Here is an 18,052-nt window from a genome sequence, read left to right as displayed (position 1 = left end):
GGGAAGAGCCCCTGGCTCCTTTCTTTTACCAGCTCCATCCATGTGAGGATAAGTCAAAGGTCCTACTCGACTATTGTTGGCTTCTCTTGGAAGCATGGAGGAAATGATTCCTCCGTGTTGACCCTCCTCTTTATAGTCTGGACACTGGCTCAAGTCCATCTGGTGGGGTCTCCTCGGCTTCCTTGATCAAGAGGCCAGAGCGCAGCCGTTAAAGGCTAAGGCTAACAACTAAAACCCTTTCCTTTGTTTTTAACCCTTTCGTTGTTCGGATGCTATCATGTTAGGATACAATAACTGGAACTCAGGCAGCCATTTCAAGACCAAGAGAACCAGCTCAAAGACAAAGGCCATTTACCAAGAGCTGTTGAGGAGAACTGAAGGAGGTACTGGCTGAGCCACAGACCTGAGCTGGAAATGTCACAGTGTGAGGGAGTGAAATGTTCCTGTTATTTTATTACTGGTGATTGAGTGTTTCATACAATACGGGACCACCTGCCCAGGGGTGGCACCACCCATAGTGGGATGGACCCTCCCATATCAGTCAACACTCAAGAAAATGTCCCACAGGCATGGCTACAGGCCCATTCAATGGAAGCAGTTCCCCAGCTGAGGCTCCCGCAACCCAGGTATGTCAGGTTGACAACTAAAGCTATCTGGCACACAAATGCTTTAAATCATATTTTCTTTTTAAATATTTTATTTATCATTTTTATTTTATGTGTTTGAGTGTATTGCCTGCATGTATATATAAGTATACCTCTGTGGTGCAATGCCAGCAGAGGTCAGAAGAAGGATCCCCTGGAATTGGAGTTATGGATGATTGTTAGCCACCATGTATGCTGGGAACCGAACCTGGGTCCTCTGCAAGAGCAGCCACTGTTCTTAACTGCTGAGCCATCTCTCCCATCCCTAAATCATGTTTTCCTAACTGAAAGTTGGGATAGATGTTTTTGCCAGGTGATTGTAATAATTGTCCTACTATGACAAAATCAAGGAAAGAAAGGTCTGTTTGGTGCATAGTGAGGAAATTATAGTGGCAGGTGTTTGAGGTGGCTGGTAACATTGCATATGCAGTCAGGAAGAAGAGAGAGACGCATGCTGGTGCTCAGTTCCTTTTCTCCTTCGTATTCAGTCCTGGACCCTAGTCCATGGAATGAATTGTACTGCCCACTTGAGTTAACCTAATCTAGAAAATCCCTCACAAACATACCCAGATGTTTGTCTCTTTGCTGATTCTAGGCTGTGCCAAGTTACTAATCAGTACTGACCATTACAGTGATCTTGGGAAACTTATTTGAATTTTCCGTGTTTTAGTTTCCTCAGATTATTGTCAAGTGGGGGATTATAATAGCACCCACTTTAATCTTACTTTGGGAGTTAAAAGAGATGTAGTCTTTGATAAGTTCTCAATGAACATTAGAAGGCATTATGGGAAAGATAGAACATGCTATTCATGCCAGTTCAAACAAGGAGAATTAGTTTTAATCTCAATATCACATACTTTAGCCACTGTTTTTATGTTAGAATTAATCTCAAAAAACCAGGAATCTTTTTCCCTTATTTTAGAAGAGTTTTAGAAAAGTTTATCCCTATCATCTATCCAGGAAGAGATATTTTATGGTATTAAATAGAAAATGATTGGTTGGAAAATAATCTAAATTTAGCACAGATGTATTAAAGGACAATGAGCATAGGTCTGGGTCATTCAGAAACTAAAATTTCCTACTTATTTCTAGAGACTTTTGGGATGTAAAAGCCAAATTTTAGATAGGTGACCTAGTAGAGTAGTTAGTGAGGGATGGCATCTCCTGGGGCTAGAGGTGAATTCTATCTAGTTATGCACAGGGAAAGGCTGGATCACCACACTCACTTTGACTGGGATCTACAAACATGTGCCTTTAAGTTAGAGGCAAGGATATGGAGCCCTTGGTGTACATACATCGCGAATATTCTTCTTGCTTTCCCTATGGCGAAGGGCTACCTGGGGGGTGAGTAGAATACCCCAGGATGAAGGCAGAACAGAATCCTTTCCTGGAACAGCAAGAGAGGCCAGAGGTGGGAAGATGCCTGAGTAATGTCTTCAAGAAAGGCAAAGTCCAAATGCTGGTGAGGAAATGCCAATTCATGATTCCACTGTGAGAGGCCTAGACGAAGAGATCTGAGGAGACAGATACACAGTGCTACTTTGCAGTAATTTCTACCAATATGTCCTGAAACTGGCTTGTTTGATGCTCTGAGTAGCATATCAAATACTGATCTTGTTCCTGAGACCCTCAAAACTGTGCTAACTGGGGTCTGGTCTAGTAAAAAGTAATTAGAGGTGCCACCCAACACTATACCACCTGCTGAGACAGACCGTCCCAGTCAGATGGCCACAGAAAGACAAGTCTTAGAACTGATCCTGAGGGACATGTGGATTCAAGAACATTGCAGGAAAATCCCAACATAGACTTGGGGGAGTAGGTAAGAAACCCCAGTCCAATCTGAAGAACTACCTACTTGCAATAAGTTACTGCTGGGAAGGGGAGAGCAGTCTCATTTAAGGCTGGAACTCTTAGTGAGTTGATCAGGATTCAGTGGATGAACCCACACCAAAGGGCATTTGGGAACACAAACCTGACTCTCTACATACCTTAATATATTTATTTTAAATATATATGTATATATTTGGTGGGGGCAGATACAGGAGGCGACCTAAACATGAAAAAATATATTGTATGAAATTCATAAAAAATATTAAGGAAAGAACACTTCAACATACATGCAATGGCTTTCAGAGGCAGGAGAAAGGAGGGTACTTTTGAAAATCTTAATAATAATCAGAAAAGTTCAGGGGACAGAGGGATGGAAGAGTTTTCTGTGGTCAAAGAGATAAGCTCCAAAAATGTAGCAGGCCTGGAAATTTAAAAATAAAAAGATCAGGACTCAATGCTTGCTGGAAGAAGCCAAACCATAAATCATCAACCAGAAGATCTTTCTCTGTTTTATCCCATAAACCTCTTGTTATCCAGCATGTCATGTGTTATGGCTTGAATGCGAAATGCCCCTTCAAGGCTCATGGAGGTTGTGAAACCCTTTAGACATAGGGCTTTGCTGGAGGACTTAGGGCCATAGGAGTGTGATTTGAAGGTCATGACCCAGCTGTTTCTGGTCTAGCACTATTCTTCCTACATACAGACACAATATAAGCAGTTGCCTCCTGCTTCCTCTACCATAATTGTGAGGTGCTCCAGCCACCATGCCTTCCTTGCTGTAAGGGACTGTACCCTCTCCAACCATGAGCCAATAAATCCTTCTCTTAAATTGCATTTTTCAAGGATTTAATCAAAGCAGCATACCAGTGAATCAGAGGTCCCAGCTAGTGCTAGGAGCTTGCCTGTCTTGTCTCCACCATGCTGACATGGTTTCAGTTGGACTGCAGAGCTCATACTCTGTGTTCCATTATGCAAAAGCCCTTTTGATGAGATATTCCTTCAGGCAGTCGTGCTGGGTAATGAGTAGTGTCTGTGCTCCTATGCCTTCTTTGTTTCTGCCCTGAAAGCAGGAGGCAGGCAGTGGTGGGGAAAACAAGATGGTCAAGAGCAGAGGACACAGGCATTGGACTCAACAGGTAGGCACTTTGTGTCACTTCAACATTATGTGATTTGGGACAAGTCTCCTTGTTCTTCTGAATCAAGATCTACTGCTGTCAAATGAAGTCATGCTGATGAAGTAAAGTTGTGACAAGGATTATGTGTACAATCAGTAAGTAATGCCTATGAATCTTGCTTTAGATTATGTCCAAACTGGCCTTTTTCAGATGTCAGCTAAGCAGTTCAGGTAGCATTGGTGAAGGAGGATTGAATTTCACTTGAGGGCAAGTTGGAATCTTTGGAGTAAGAAGATAAGCAAAACCAAGCCTGTTTGGGAAAGTCTTTATCTCAGTGTAAACTCAGGGCCAAAGGCTGACTTCTACTGGTAACAAGCAGTAGGTGGGGCTGGGGCCAGAGAGGGGAGATGGGGAATTAGTGTGGATAAGTTTCCAGGAAGATGGCTCAAACAACCTCAGGCATTCACAGCCTGGCTCTATCTGTACTAGGTCCTGTATGTGTGGGTGTGTCTGCCTGTTGTAGAAGGCCAGAGGCAAGGTAGCTGTAGAGTTTGCCAAGTGAGCACAGGATGCTTCAAACAGAAACACTCAACAAGCTTTCTCTTGGAGCTGATCCAAATGTCAGAAAATTCTTTTGACTGCTCTCCATTATTTAGGTGGGGAAAAAGCCATCTTGTAGGATGAAATTTTGCTACAAATTAGGGTGTTCTCAAAATCAAGGAGTTTAAAATAGCCCTCATCTTCATGTAGAACAGTTTGTCCTTGGTTGTGAGGGAAATCTGTCAAGGTGCAACTTGACCCAGAGGCTTTGAGTTGGAACTTAGATGGCAAAGGTTAACATGAATCCATGTAAGACTTGGTTTCCTGAAAACAGATTCTGAGAAAGAGCTGTCCTCAGGAACACTGTCAAGAAGAAAAGAAAGCAGGTTTGAGAAGATGGGGAGGGAGATAAGTTGCAATGGAGTGGCACCAAAGGCCTCAGCCAATCCAAGCACAACCCTGGTGCTGGGAGCATCCTCAGGAAAAGGCGACCCTATTTTCAGCAAGCATTTGATACAGGATATCAGAGGACAGGGTATATCCTTGGATGACGGCAGTTCTCAGAGAGGGTACCAGTTCTGAGCTGTGGACAAAACTGTGGCTAGTAAGTCCCACAGCTGAAAAAGAAAAGAGCCAGTTGAACTTAAAGGAAAGATCTGCATGGCCCATCACAGCATCCATTATAAAGCTCAAGCGTTGCTTCCTGTAGTGTGTATCTCAAGATAAAGCCTTCATAACTGGTAATATTTTTGTATGCAACTTCCTGAGAACTTGATATGTCTGTCAGCAATGAATATCTTCTATTTTAGGAGACTGATTTGAGATTCTTCTCAAATCATGTTTCCTAAGACACCTACTGATCCCCAGCAAACCTCAAATCAGAGGAAAAGGCAGGAAGAACTCAGCGATATACCAGAAGTTTTTCTGGGGCTGGAGAGATGACTCACCTTAAGAGCACTGACTGCTCTTGCAGAGGACCAGAGTTTGATTCCCAGTACCCATATGGAGGCTAACAACCATCCATAACTCTAGTTCTAGGGGATCCAATGTCCACTTCTGACCACTATAGGCCTTCCATGACATGGATGTACTTACACACATGCAGACAATACACTCATAAACATAAAATAAAAAAAAAATGTTTTTCCTTCCTCATAGCTTCCACATGGCATGTCCATAGATCTCCATCAGACAGAGGGGAGACATTCTACCATGTTCTACCTAGAATTAGAGAAAGGTCGTCATTACTTTTTGAGCCATGGCCTGTTAAGTATTTTTGAGCCACATTTGTAAGATGCTCAAGGTGTGATCCCATTATCTTAAAGAGATATTAAAAGCCTCAGTACAAAAACATTTCTCTTTCTGTCTTGGCAGCAATCAACATGTCCTTGTTTTATTTCTATTGCTGTGATAAAAACCAACTTGGGAAGATAAGGGTCTATTTTATCTTATATCTCCCAGGTCACTGTTCATCACTGAAGGAAGTCAGGTCAGGAGCTCAGGGCAGGAACCTGGAGGCAGGAGCTGAAGCACAGACTATGGAGGAATGATGCTTACTGGCTTCCACCTCTGGCCTGTGTCCACCTGCTTTCTTATACAACTCAGAACCACCTGCCCAAGGGTAGCACCATCCATATCACTCAAAAATCAAGAAAATGCCCCACAGACATGGCCACAGGCCAATGAAATGGAGGAAATTCCTCAGTTGAGCTTCCGTCTACCCAGGTGTCAAGTTGACAGCTGAATCTATCCAGCAGACAACAAAAGAAGCAAGCAGTACAGTTTAACTTGCAGGCTAATAGTCACTGGGTTTCAGGACTCAAGGTAAACATTTAGTTAATACTGTATGTTGTGTATTTACTTTCCAACTCTATCAGTTAGCCACAGTTATATGCCAATTTTATACGTGACAACGTTGAGGTAGATATAAGATGCTTTGCTGAAGCTCATGCAGCTAGTTGGTGGCACAGCTGCTGTTTGAATCTGGGTAATTGATTTCAAAGCTTGAGAATTTATCCTAGACATCATACTTAGGACAATATCCCCAATCCATACTTGCAACATCCCAAAAAGTAATAATGGGATCCAGAAAATAGAATGCTCTTACATTTAAGAGATTAAAAACACAGACATAAACAAGTGTTTTTTAAAAAAAGCCCATGGGATTAGCCTTTAAAAATTTTTTTGACTAGTCTTTAAAGATCTTTAATATACCAGCTGCTTTTAATTTCTAGCCTAGTTTGTTCGATATGAAGGGTAACTGTCCGAACAGACTCTCCATCTGAGGAGGCTCTGAGTCCTATTACTAAGAACTTTTAAATCAAGAAAGTTTAAATGTTCCCAACATACCCCAAAGCCTGAAAATTTCACAGCGCAACATTAAAATGTTAGAAAAAGATCACATTGCAGCAGCTGCTTATGTGGATTACCTAGTCTAGCCATTCTGCTAAGGCTTAAAAAAAAACCTGTCTGAGTCGTAGAAAGGAAAAAAGAAAACAAGCCTTGAAAATATCAAGTTGGTGCTTGTTGATAGAGATGCAATTTCCCGTTTGCTGCTCCAGAAGACTCAGGTGTATCTGAAACAAAGTCAAGATGTTTCCTCAGACTCCAGACAGTGGAAGGATTTCACTTTCTCCCTGGGCCCCACACTGTTTCCAGAATCATAGCTTCCTTTGGATTAAAAAAAATTCTGTCTACCCTGTTGCCCCTCACTGTGGCCTCCTTCATGGTCAAGGTGGGCCTGACTATTTATGTGAGGCCATTCCTCTGTGATTTGGATGATTAATTTGATTCTGGTTTTCCATAATTATAAATCAACTGCAGTGGGCATTCAGCACTTAGATTTTTCCAAATTTATTATTGCTTTCTTTTTCCACTCTGTTTTTCATTTTCTTCTTTTATTTAATTTATTGATTTATTTACTTTTTGTTTTGAGACAGGATCTCACTTTGTAGCCCTGGCTACAGACCAGACTGGCCTGGAACTCACTGAGATCTGCCTGCCTCTGCTTCCTGAGCGCTAGGATTAAAGGAAGGTGGCATCACACCTGGCCTCGGATTGTTTTCATGAGATAAATTTTGGCAAAGAGGAATTGCTGGGTTTGGAAAATGTGTAATTGTTAGGAAATTCTGGATACATGGTTTTGAAAACATGTCTTATTTAGGGCTATTGCTGGTGACATGTAGGAACGTGTATTCACACCTAACATCTGGCATTAGGTTTTCGCCTTTACCAATTGAATGAAAAAATCTAATTGCAGCAACTGGATTTCAAAGGAGGTTAAACAAGCTCTGGAAAGCTGATAGAGCGTTCTGTTTTCTCTGTGCTGTCTGTATTTCAGTCACTTTTCTTTCTGTCTTTAGTGTTTTCCTTTTAGCTTGGCCAGCCTCTTTGTAGAATAAAGATACTAATTACTAGTCTTCGTGACAACTGCACATGCTTTCCTCCACTTTTTTGGGATTTTCTTTGCATTATTTTTGGACAGGGTTTTGATTTTAGATGTAGTCTAGTCCTTCAGTTGTATTTTCAGAGTCTATAGGCTCTATCCCTCTGTGAGCAGCAGGTAGCTTTATTGTAGAGTTTTTGTTTTTTTAAAAATATGATTTGACCATTCTTGAATTGGGTGTCCTGTGTAAAATGAAGTTCCTCATTAAGTTCTCCATCAGCCAACAGTAAGTGATTAATGCAGTCACATAGTATATATATATATTTTTTACTGTATCTTGTCTTAGATCTGCATTCTTTGTAACTTGTATGTTTTAGTCTTCAGTCATTGTGCTATAAAAGTGTGCATTTAATTTCTGTGCATTTTATTTGGATACTATGATTGTTATTTTTCCAGATTAAAATTTGTTCATTAAAAAAATTCTTGGAATGTTTCACAGCTGATCCAAACCACATTAGGAAATCTCAGTCTCTTCCTGCAGCCATTCTCTACAACATCTTCAATTTTAATACTTTACCCCCCTCCAGAGAGAGAGAGAGAGAGAGAGAGAGAGAGAGAGAGAGAGACTGTCTTCAACACAAGTCTTCTACATAAAGGCCAGCAATATTTATACTTTGTGTGTGTGTGTGTGTGTGTGTGTGTGTGTGTGTGCGTGTGTGTCCATTTAGGATTTAATGCACTTTACAACATTAAGATTTTAATCTTCAAAACATCACTACCAAACCTGGTTTTATGCAGTGTTGGGGATGGAGCCAAGGGCTTCATGCATGCTAGGCAAGTAGTCTATAAACTGAACCACATGCCCAAGCCTCTCCACTGTGCTATTTCAACATCTCTTCTCATTTTTGTGGTTATCATTGAGGTCAATGGTAGTAAGAAAAAAAAATGATAAAGTGGACCCTCAATAGAATAGTTCTTAGTTTAGTACAGGTGATGTCAAAGACCTTATTTATTTCTGATGCATGGATGCAGTCCCAAGCTAATCACCTATATTCAGAGGTGGAAACAATATATGTTTCCAGGGTTCTGAGAGTGTTAGAGAATAAGAGTTCTGGCCTACGTTGTAATGTTTTGCCACAAGTGACAAAATTGTCAACTTAGTTTGAGGATGTTTATGAAAGATTATGAAATACCTGTGAAATACCTATGAACTGGAAACAGGAAGATCATGTTTCCTGTCTTGTTGCTTGTAATTTTAGTGTATTCAGGCTTCTGTTGTGAAATGTTTTCTCAACTTAAAATCCTGGGGTTCCTCATACATGGAAAGAAGTGGCATAAAAATATACACAGCTGATGTCACCTTAAGAAAGGCCAATAAATTCAAGGTGTTGCTCTTGGTAGATAAACTAAAAAGAATCAGTATGGAAGATCTCTTGCTTTACCCCTTTGCATAGTCTATTGGCCAAAGTTTTGCTCGACTACATGTAACCTACATCTGGACTATAATGGATAAACAAACTAGATTTGAATTTTCAAATTTCACAGGGAACACAGAGGTAAGAACCCAATGTCACTTTTCAAGAATGTTATCAAAGAGCTGTGGTTTTTCTTTTTTCTTGTTATGCCATCTAAGAATTTGATTCTCAGTGTCTTAAGTTCCACATCTAGGCATTATATCCAGACTTCAGGGCAAGGACATAAAGACATAAAGGTACATGTTAACTTAGTCTTTCCTTTCTTAACAGTATTTGCAAAAATGCTTTCCAGAATCCCACATAATATAATTGCTTTTAAATGTTGTTGGCAAGAACTGATTTACATGGCTATACTTGGATTCAGGGGAGTTGGGGCAGGTATGTTAAAGTGGTAATAAGCCATCTTTAATTTTAATTTTTGTTGGTAAGGAAAAAGTAGAAGATTGAACAGGAAGCCAAAATTAGAAGGATGGCTAATGCCAACAGGAGAGAAAGAGTATACCTTTTCTTTCAGTACAAACATTGTATTTGGTATATTATGTCAGTTCAAATGGTCCACTCTCCACAAAGTTTCTCTCTGTCCTGATTTCTGTGTATTTCTCTCTAGCACTTTGTCACCGATCCAATTGTACTCAAGTTAGTGGTTTCCTGTTTCCTCTCTTACACAGTCAATTCAAGGATGGAGCCTCTTCACAACACTTTCATAATTTCATGACTAGCAACTATTGGGAACTAAAATGGTTACTTGAATAGATCTCAGGACAAAGTAAGGTATAGGTCATGATCCCTAAGAAATGGGCTTTGACATCCTGGGGTCATCCATGTGCCTCTTACCTCAATTTTCCTGGGTCTAGCTTTCTATTCTTTCTCCTTAGTCCTTCACTGTTCAAAATCTCCTTCCACCATCTGCAGCCATCATCCTAAAGCCCTGCATTTTCCCTTACCTTGGGGTCATCTTATTTCCATACAAAGGAGATAGATAATCAGCAAAGACTGATATTCTGTCCTTTAGGGAGGTTGCCTCTCACCCCCAGAAGGGTTATAGCACAGCAAAGATTGAATTTGTGCCCATACCAAGCTAACTCATCTATAAATAACTTGTTTTTTTCCCCCTCCCCAGTGGAGGAGCCAAAAGTGTGAGCCAAAGGTATGTTTCACTTTGGGGGTGAAGTGTGAGCTGATGAAGAGGCATTCTGGGACTGTTGCAGATGACATGGCCTGGCTGCTTGTGCTTCTGGCTTTCTTGTACTTTCTGTCTCTGTGCATTCCCAATTTCTAATGTTCCATTTGTCTTGTGACTTCTGCTTGATTATTTCTGAGAAAACTCTGCTTGTGGGCCAAATTTGGTCTATTATTGTAACACAGCCATGCCCACTCTATTACCCTCTATGGTTGCTTTCTTCTTACCATGGGAAACTTAGTAGCTGTGGTAGCAGCTCCATGGCCCACAGATCATAAAATGTTTGCTTGTTGGCCTTTTATGAAGTAAGTTGCTGACCTTTGATGTAGGGAAATCTGGGATTCCAGGATTTTTAAAAACCGAATTAGCCAGGCATGGTGGCGCACGCCTTTAATCCCAGCACTGGGGAGGCAGAAGCAGGCAGATCGCCGTGAGTTTGAGGCCAGCCTGGTCTACATAGTGAGTTCCAGGACAGCTGGGGCTACAGGGAGAGCCTTTCTCAAAAAGACAAAAAAAAAAAAAACAAAAAAAAAAAAACAAAAAACCTGAATTAACTTAGTCTTATTTTCAGTATTCTATTCCCCCTGTTCAGGAGCCTAGCCTTGGTAAGGTAGGAAGACCTCTGAGACCAAGAATTCAGTCTTTTGTGAAACTGCACTATGATTTAAACAGTTTGATCTTTAGCTTTTTCTACCTTTTACTATAGGGAGATAAAAATCTTTTAAAAGCCAAGAAACTTGGTCTTTTAACTTTAAAAAAAATTATCGAGAATTTTATACATGCATATAAGGTGTTTTGATCAAATCCACGCCCATTCGCTCCCCTCCAACTCCTCCTGTATCTCCCCATCACTTTTTCCTAAACAACTTTGTGTACTCTTTCTTTCTTTCTTTCTTTCTTTCTTTCTTTCTTTCTTTCTTTCTTTCTTTCTTTCAATAGGGCTATTTGCTACTCTAACATTACCCACTCTGAAGAGGTAACCCTAAAATCTTTTAGGGATAGATAAGAGCTCCCAAATACTTTTGACATTTTTGGCCTTTGGAACAGTGTATATTGCTAAGAGGCCCAAGGACATTTTGATTTTTAGCCAGGAAACTGGCTACTTTTCTTTGGGTCTTTTTACCCTAACTGCCTAGCCAATTCTTACTGCCTATTTTTTATCACACCATCCTTTGAAGAGGTTACCCAAATTGCCAATAGGGAATCAGGACATAGACCACTCTGGCTTCTTCCATGCTGAACAGGGATGCAGGGTGAGGCAACTGGGGCACCCCTTCAATGGGTCTGTCTAAAAGACTCCTAAATTGCATAACTCTTAACTGTAGGGAGAAAAGAAAGTCCTTGACTGGTGCCTAGGAGAAATGAAGGAGAAGTAAAGGCAAGAGTAGTTATCATTACAAGTTCTAGACAGGCTCATCCTGCATCCCTGTCAGCATGGAAGAAGCCAGGGTGGTTGGCATCCCTATTCCCTATTGGCAATTTAGGTAACCCCTTCAGAGGATGGTGTGATAAGAACAGGAGATAGGACTTGGCTAGGCAGTTAAGGTAAAAAGACCCCAACGAAATGTAGCCAGTTTCTTGGCTAAAAGTCAAAATATCCTTGAGCCTATTAGCAACATATTCTGTTCCAAGGCCAAAAATGTCAAAAGTATTTGGGAGCTTGTATCTAATCCTTAAAAGACTTTAGGGTTACCTCTTCAGAGGGGGGAATGTTGGAGGGGAGGGAGTGGGCATGGATTTGGTCAAAACACCTTATATGCATGTATGAAATTCTCAAGGAAGTTTTTGTAAAAATTAAAAAAAAAAGTTCTAGACAGGGAACCAGAAAAATGTCACAGGGAAAATTTCAAATGTTCGTATCAGAATCCATTGGAATTTCTTGATGAGAGCTTCCAAAAGCATCCCTCCATTGGGGTCCTCCTCATTTTTCTTCTGTCTGCCAAGGCTGGACTTGAGAGTGACAGACTCATGATTTGTTTTCAGGCACTTTGATAGCTGTTGGAGTGGCTAGAATCAGTGTCAGTTCTCTCATAAAGGTTTCACCACATGGAGGCAGGATCCAGGCACTCTCAGGTGATCCCCTGAGTTCTCAGCCCCTATGCCAGAGGGAGGCCAGAACCAGAATTTTCTGGTGGTCTGCTGAGATCTCAGCCTCTACGATGGAGGTCAGAGCAGGCACTCTCATAGAAACTTGGTCTTTTACTTACGTTATACATATATGTATTTCATTGACTTTCTCCAATGCATTGATGACCCTTGAAACAAACGTCTAGTTTCATAATCCTTATAATTCCTCTCTTCATGAATATTCAAATGTCTGAGTTATTGTATCTACCACTACATTTCAATTTCCCTATGCCCCAACCCATTTTACCACTCAAAGCTGGCTTCAAGGGTTTTCAACATATGGAGTTTCAGTAGGGTCCTGTGCTTAGAGAGGTCTCATGCTTGGTTTAATACTATGCTATTAAATGTTGAAACTCTTAATACATTTGTCTTTGAACTGCATTTTGTATGTGAAGGTCAATGAGGCAGTGATGATGTATGTGAGCATAGCAATGACATATGTAAAACACACTTGTCTTTCGTTCCTTATTATCCCATTAGTGTATATTCTAGTTTGCTTTCTGTGACTGTGATAAATACCACAACCAAAAGCAATGTGAAAAAGAAAGGGTTTATTTCATCTTACTGGTTATAGTCTGTCATAAAGGGAAGCCAAGGCAGGAATTCAAGGCAGAAGCTTGAAGCAGAAACCCCAGAGGGACACTGCTTATTGGCTTGCTCCCAGGCTTGTATTTGGCTACTTTTCTTGCACAGTCCAGACCTCACCTGCCTAGGGATGATATCACCCACAGTGGGCTGGGCCCTCCTCCATCAATTAGCAATCAAGAAAATGTGCCATAGATAGGCCCAATTTGATGGAGGAAATTCCTCCATTGAGCTTCCTTCTTCCTGGGTATGTCAAGTTGACAGACAAGATTAGCATCACAGTATACTACTTGGTTTTTCCTCTCTGTGACAGAACACCTGACATAAACAACCAGAGGAAAGTTTTGCTTTAGCTTATGGTTTCATGACTATTCAATTCATCATGGTGGAAGTTTCAGCCCATCATGGTGGAGTGGGCATGGAAGAGCAGAGCAGCTGCTCTCCTGGCAGCCAAGAAGCAGAGAAGGGGAATACAGGAGGGAGTTAGGGATAGCTACAGCTTCAAGTATATGAACCCAATGGCCTACTTCCTCCAATAAGGCCCTGGCTCCTGCTTTTCATGGTCTGTCAATAATACCATCTTATTATGAAAACTTCAAGTAATTTGTTCATTAGGTTAGAGTCTCAGTATACAATTACTTTCTGAAAGTCTGCCAACTGGCAGCCATGCCCCAAATACATGCATGTTGGGGACATTTCCTATTTTAACTAGAATAATTAGGCTAAAAATTTGTGATCCCCATGAAAACAGAATTCTTTCAACATGTACAAACGTTCATGGAATCAAAAAGCAAATAAAAGATCAGTGAAATGGCTCAATGGGAAAAGGCGCTTGCTGCCAAGCCTGATGACCTAAGTTTGATCCCTTGGGCCCATATACTAGATGGAGAGAACTGACTTTTACCAGTTGTCCTCTGATCTCCACACGTGAGGTGGCATACACCTTTCCATAAATGTAATAATAAAAAATTTAAAAAAGAAAAGCAAGTAAAACAAACATTTTAATTTGCACTAGAGCAAGAGGTAGAGGAGGGTGTGCTGACAGCCCTAGAGGCCATGCGGGGTCACACTGTCTTTGAACCTAACCTGCATCATATGCAGAAATAAGGCATTGAATGAAACACAAAAATCCGGAGAAAGCTATTACATAATTTTCTAAAAATTTCTTTCTTGCTTTATCAACTGAAAATGACAAAAAGAAAGAAAGAGAGGGTGTACTTTCTGTCCTTTCTAGTCCTTCCTGTTCATTCAGTGAGCCAGAGATGGTGGAGGCCCACCTCCTCCCTGGGTCCCACAGCGTAACAAGCGAGGGCCACAGAGATCCCATACACGGCATTCCATCCTCATGACCGGATCCCCTCTGGAAAGCCTCGTTTACTAACACTATCTCTTTGGGGGTTGGAATTTTCGCATGTGAGTTTTGGAGACACAAGCATTCGGACATAGCACAATAACTTGGGACAATAATTAAGTAATCTTACTTTTCCATTTAAGACATAGTGCACATGATAAATGCAAGTGGTAATACTTGTGTCAATATTTCAAAAAATTAGCTGAATAGCAAATAGTAAAAGGAAGTCAAAATTCCACAAGAAGCCTAGAGACTGAAGCAAAATGCTTTCCAACCTAGAATTTGCAACACTTTTGTTTTTTTTCTTAAACAGGTTCCTATATTTTAGTTTTGGGGTTTTACAAGTTATGTGGCTGGTCCTTTCATGAACGTTAAGTCCCAACTGCCTTGCATCCAAAGATCGATCAGTGATCCATCTACCACTGGTATTTGTTGTTGCCCAGGTAGCAAATTCCTGTTTCACAGTCTCATTAGTTTCCACTCTGGCTCCCAGGCAATTTCTGGAAACTATTTTAGGTTTGGCTCCCAAAGGAAACTTTCTAAAAAGGAGATTTGTTCCTAGGTATACCTGAGCATGATCTCAGGATTACCTCTGCAGGGTTAGTAAGGCAAGAGGTCAGAGAGAAATTGCACTGTGGTGTGACTGTGATCAGACCTCTGAATAATCTAATGGGAAGCTCTAGAGCTGAAATGGCTCTTTAGAGTTCCTCCATTGAGGCAAGGTAGCTGGGCTTTCTCCTCTCATGCTGATCAGTCGTGAACAGGCTGTAGGTTGCCCTCCTTCGGCTGAGGGCAATTCTGGATAAGGACTACTTGTAAGCCATGGCAGGTGCCTGATAGTTGCAACAGCAGAGGATTAATTGCCTCTGGTCTGAATGGGGTCTGGATGGTCCAGCTCCACAGAGTGACATCCAGACAACATCCCACACCAGGAGTCATCAACAGATTCCAAAAGAAGCAAAAGGTTTCCTTCAATCTAAGTTTTGAAAATTCAGGTAACTCAAGCTGCTGCCCGATATACCATATCATTACTGCAATGGTTTAACTATCACTGTTAAAGTACAGACAGGAAAAAATCAGTTTTAGTACCAGAGAACTAGCATTCTTTTTTGAGAAGGCTAATTCCTCCTTCTGTCTGTTTTTGTTAAGACATTCAAAGCATATTCAATCCATGGTCTTTTCTTCTAGAGAAACAGAAGCTAGCATTCTGTCTCAGAAATATTCATCTTGTAACTTTATTACAACAGGAAAGGTTTCAATCCCATTATACCACTATTAGGGACAACCACCCAAATGTTACAAAGTAGCCTGCAGTGCAGAAAGAAGTTTTAGAATGAAAAGTAAAGGCTTCCTTTAAGATTAATGAGATTTCATGTGGGAGGGGCTGAGATGGTGTATGAATGTGAGTGTGGGTATGCTGGTTGGTAGTAGAGTTGGGGGAGGGATGCCCCTACAAGTTTGAACCAGGCAAGCCCAAAGGAATCATGTTTGGCCTAGGTCCCATGGTACAAGTTTGTACTGGGCCATGAAAGATGATGCTTGGTCCTGTGTGTGACACCTGGTATACAGGCTGAAAGGAAGGCATGCCTTGTCAGGGCTTTTCTCAGATGTTTTCTGGATTTCTCCCATTGTCAGTAGCTCTCTTTAGACATTCAAAATACGTGTGCCATGCACTGCTAGGATGTTGGAGTAGCCTGCTGGTTACTCTTTTTCAATGGAATAATCTTGGGTGAAGGGTTAGATCAGCAAGAAATCAGCTTTTTTTCTCCATACAACCAAGAACTCTGTATTTTCTGGTTTAAAGGAAAGAATCGCATTGTTAAGTCTTTGATAGAGTGTCCTAGGCAAGGGATAAGGGCTACACCTCTCTTTCCTGCCTAGTATAGCAGGGCCATAAGAAGTCAGACTTTCAACACTGTGTAAGGAAGCTTAAAGTCCCAGCCTTAAATAGCAGAGAGAGAGAGAGAGGCTGAAACCACAACTCCTTTTTCTCATTTAAATTTTATTTTATCTGTATGAGTGCTTGGCCTGCATATATGTAAATGTACCATGTGTGTGCAATGCCTGTGGAGGCCAGAAGAGGACATTGGACCCCCTGGACAGTAGTTAGCTGCCATGTGGATGCTGGATATGGAACCTGAGTCTTCTGTAAGAGCAGCTTGTATCTTAACCACTGAGCCCTCTCTCCAGCCCTCCATGACCCTTTTTAAAAATCTGGGTGGTCCTACTTAAGCTTTGGGACAGGGATGGGACGTGCTGGAGAATGGTGTTTTAAACACTAGTTATAATCCTTTACAAATAATTTATTCATAAGTCTTTATTTTGCTGTTTTTATAGTAATCAGAATGTTATCTACCAAATCTGATTTATCTTTTTATTTAAATTTATTCTTTGAGAATTTCATATGTGCATACAATAAAATTTGATCATTTCCACCTCTTACTTCCCCTCTCCAAATCCCCCTGGATATCCCCAACATAACACCTCTCAACTCCTCCTCCTCCTCCTCTTCCTCCTCTTCTTCCTCCATCTCCTTCTTCATTTTTCTTCTTATTCCTCCTCATCTTCTTATTTTAATAAACCATTAATTCCAGTTGGTGCTGCTCATATGTGCATGGATGTGGGCCCATCCACTGGAGCATGGGAAACCTACCAGTGGCCACACCCTCAAAGAAGAATGGTTCTTTCTTTCTGGATAGTCTCTCTCTCTCTCTCTCTCTCTCTCTCTCTCTCTCTCTCTCTCTCCCCCCTCTCCCTCCCCCTCTCTCTCTCCCTCTCCCTCTCTATCTCTCTTAGGTATATAAATATATTGCTTGCATGTAAGGGCAAACCATGTTGTGTAATGTCTGAGGAAGGCAGAAGAGGGCATCAGATCCCCTGGAACTGGAGTTGAGGATGGTTATTAGCCACCATATGGGTACCGGGAACTGAACTAGGTTCCTCTGCAAAAGCAGCCTGTGCTCTTAACTGCTGAGCCATCTCTCTAGTCTGTAATGGTCTTAATAAAATAATGGCGTATCACTCATCACTTAGTGACCTCAAGGTCATCACTTGACCTTGAAACTGACTGTTATACATAGTTAATTAAGTAGAACATGAACTGGCACCAGGTGAACTCAAAATAGAGAGAGCATGTTTCCTGAGGTAGGGAGAAATGTTGGCACATTATTGCTTCATTGTAATAAAAGAAACTTGGACTTAATTCTTCTCATCATAAGCCAACAGCTTGTTCCTCAGATGTCCACAGGAAGACTGCACCCCAGAAACTCTACCTTCCCCCTGCTTCTCAATGACTGCCTAAATCTACGCTGCCACAGAAGTAAAACCCTGACTCAAGAGATTAAAAATTCCCACAAATGCTTTGCTGACAAGGCGTTCGGCCACTGTGCTTTCCCTCACTGCGTACCTTCCCTCATCACTTTCTAGTTTTCTCAGCACCAGGGAAACATAAAATTGTCATAGCATTCAAAATACTTTCTCTTCTCATAAAACAATGACCACATTGTAAACCCCAAGAGTTCTGCAATAGGTGTCTTTCGGGTCCTTTATTAATGCTGCTGGTCTTTGTCTAGCCTTAGAAAAGTTTCTGGCTAGATATTCTATTCGTATTTTTGGGACTATAGCTTGCTAGAATTGTTGGGACAAGTAAAACATTTCCCTTTCAGCATTCATTACAACAAGAAAAAAACCCTATTGTATTTCTTTAAAGTGACTTATGATTCATCTCCTTTTTTGGGATAAAGTTATAGCTTGAGTTTTGGCCAGTGGCATGGTTTTTGGTTGTGAAAGGTAATACAAATGTTCAGAAGATGAGAGGTGC

This window comes from Nannospalax galili, unplaced genomic scaffold (genome assembly GCF_000622305.1).
Source record: "Nannospalax galili isolate Female #2095 unplaced genomic scaffold, S.galili_v1.0 scaffold235, whole genome shotgun sequence".
Classification (NCBI taxonomy): domain Eukaryota; kingdom Metazoa; phylum Chordata; class Mammalia; order Rodentia; family Spalacidae; genus Nannospalax; species Nannospalax galili.
The sequence above is the reverse complement of the archived record's forward strand: the minus strand, read 5'-3'. Positions refer to the sequence as shown.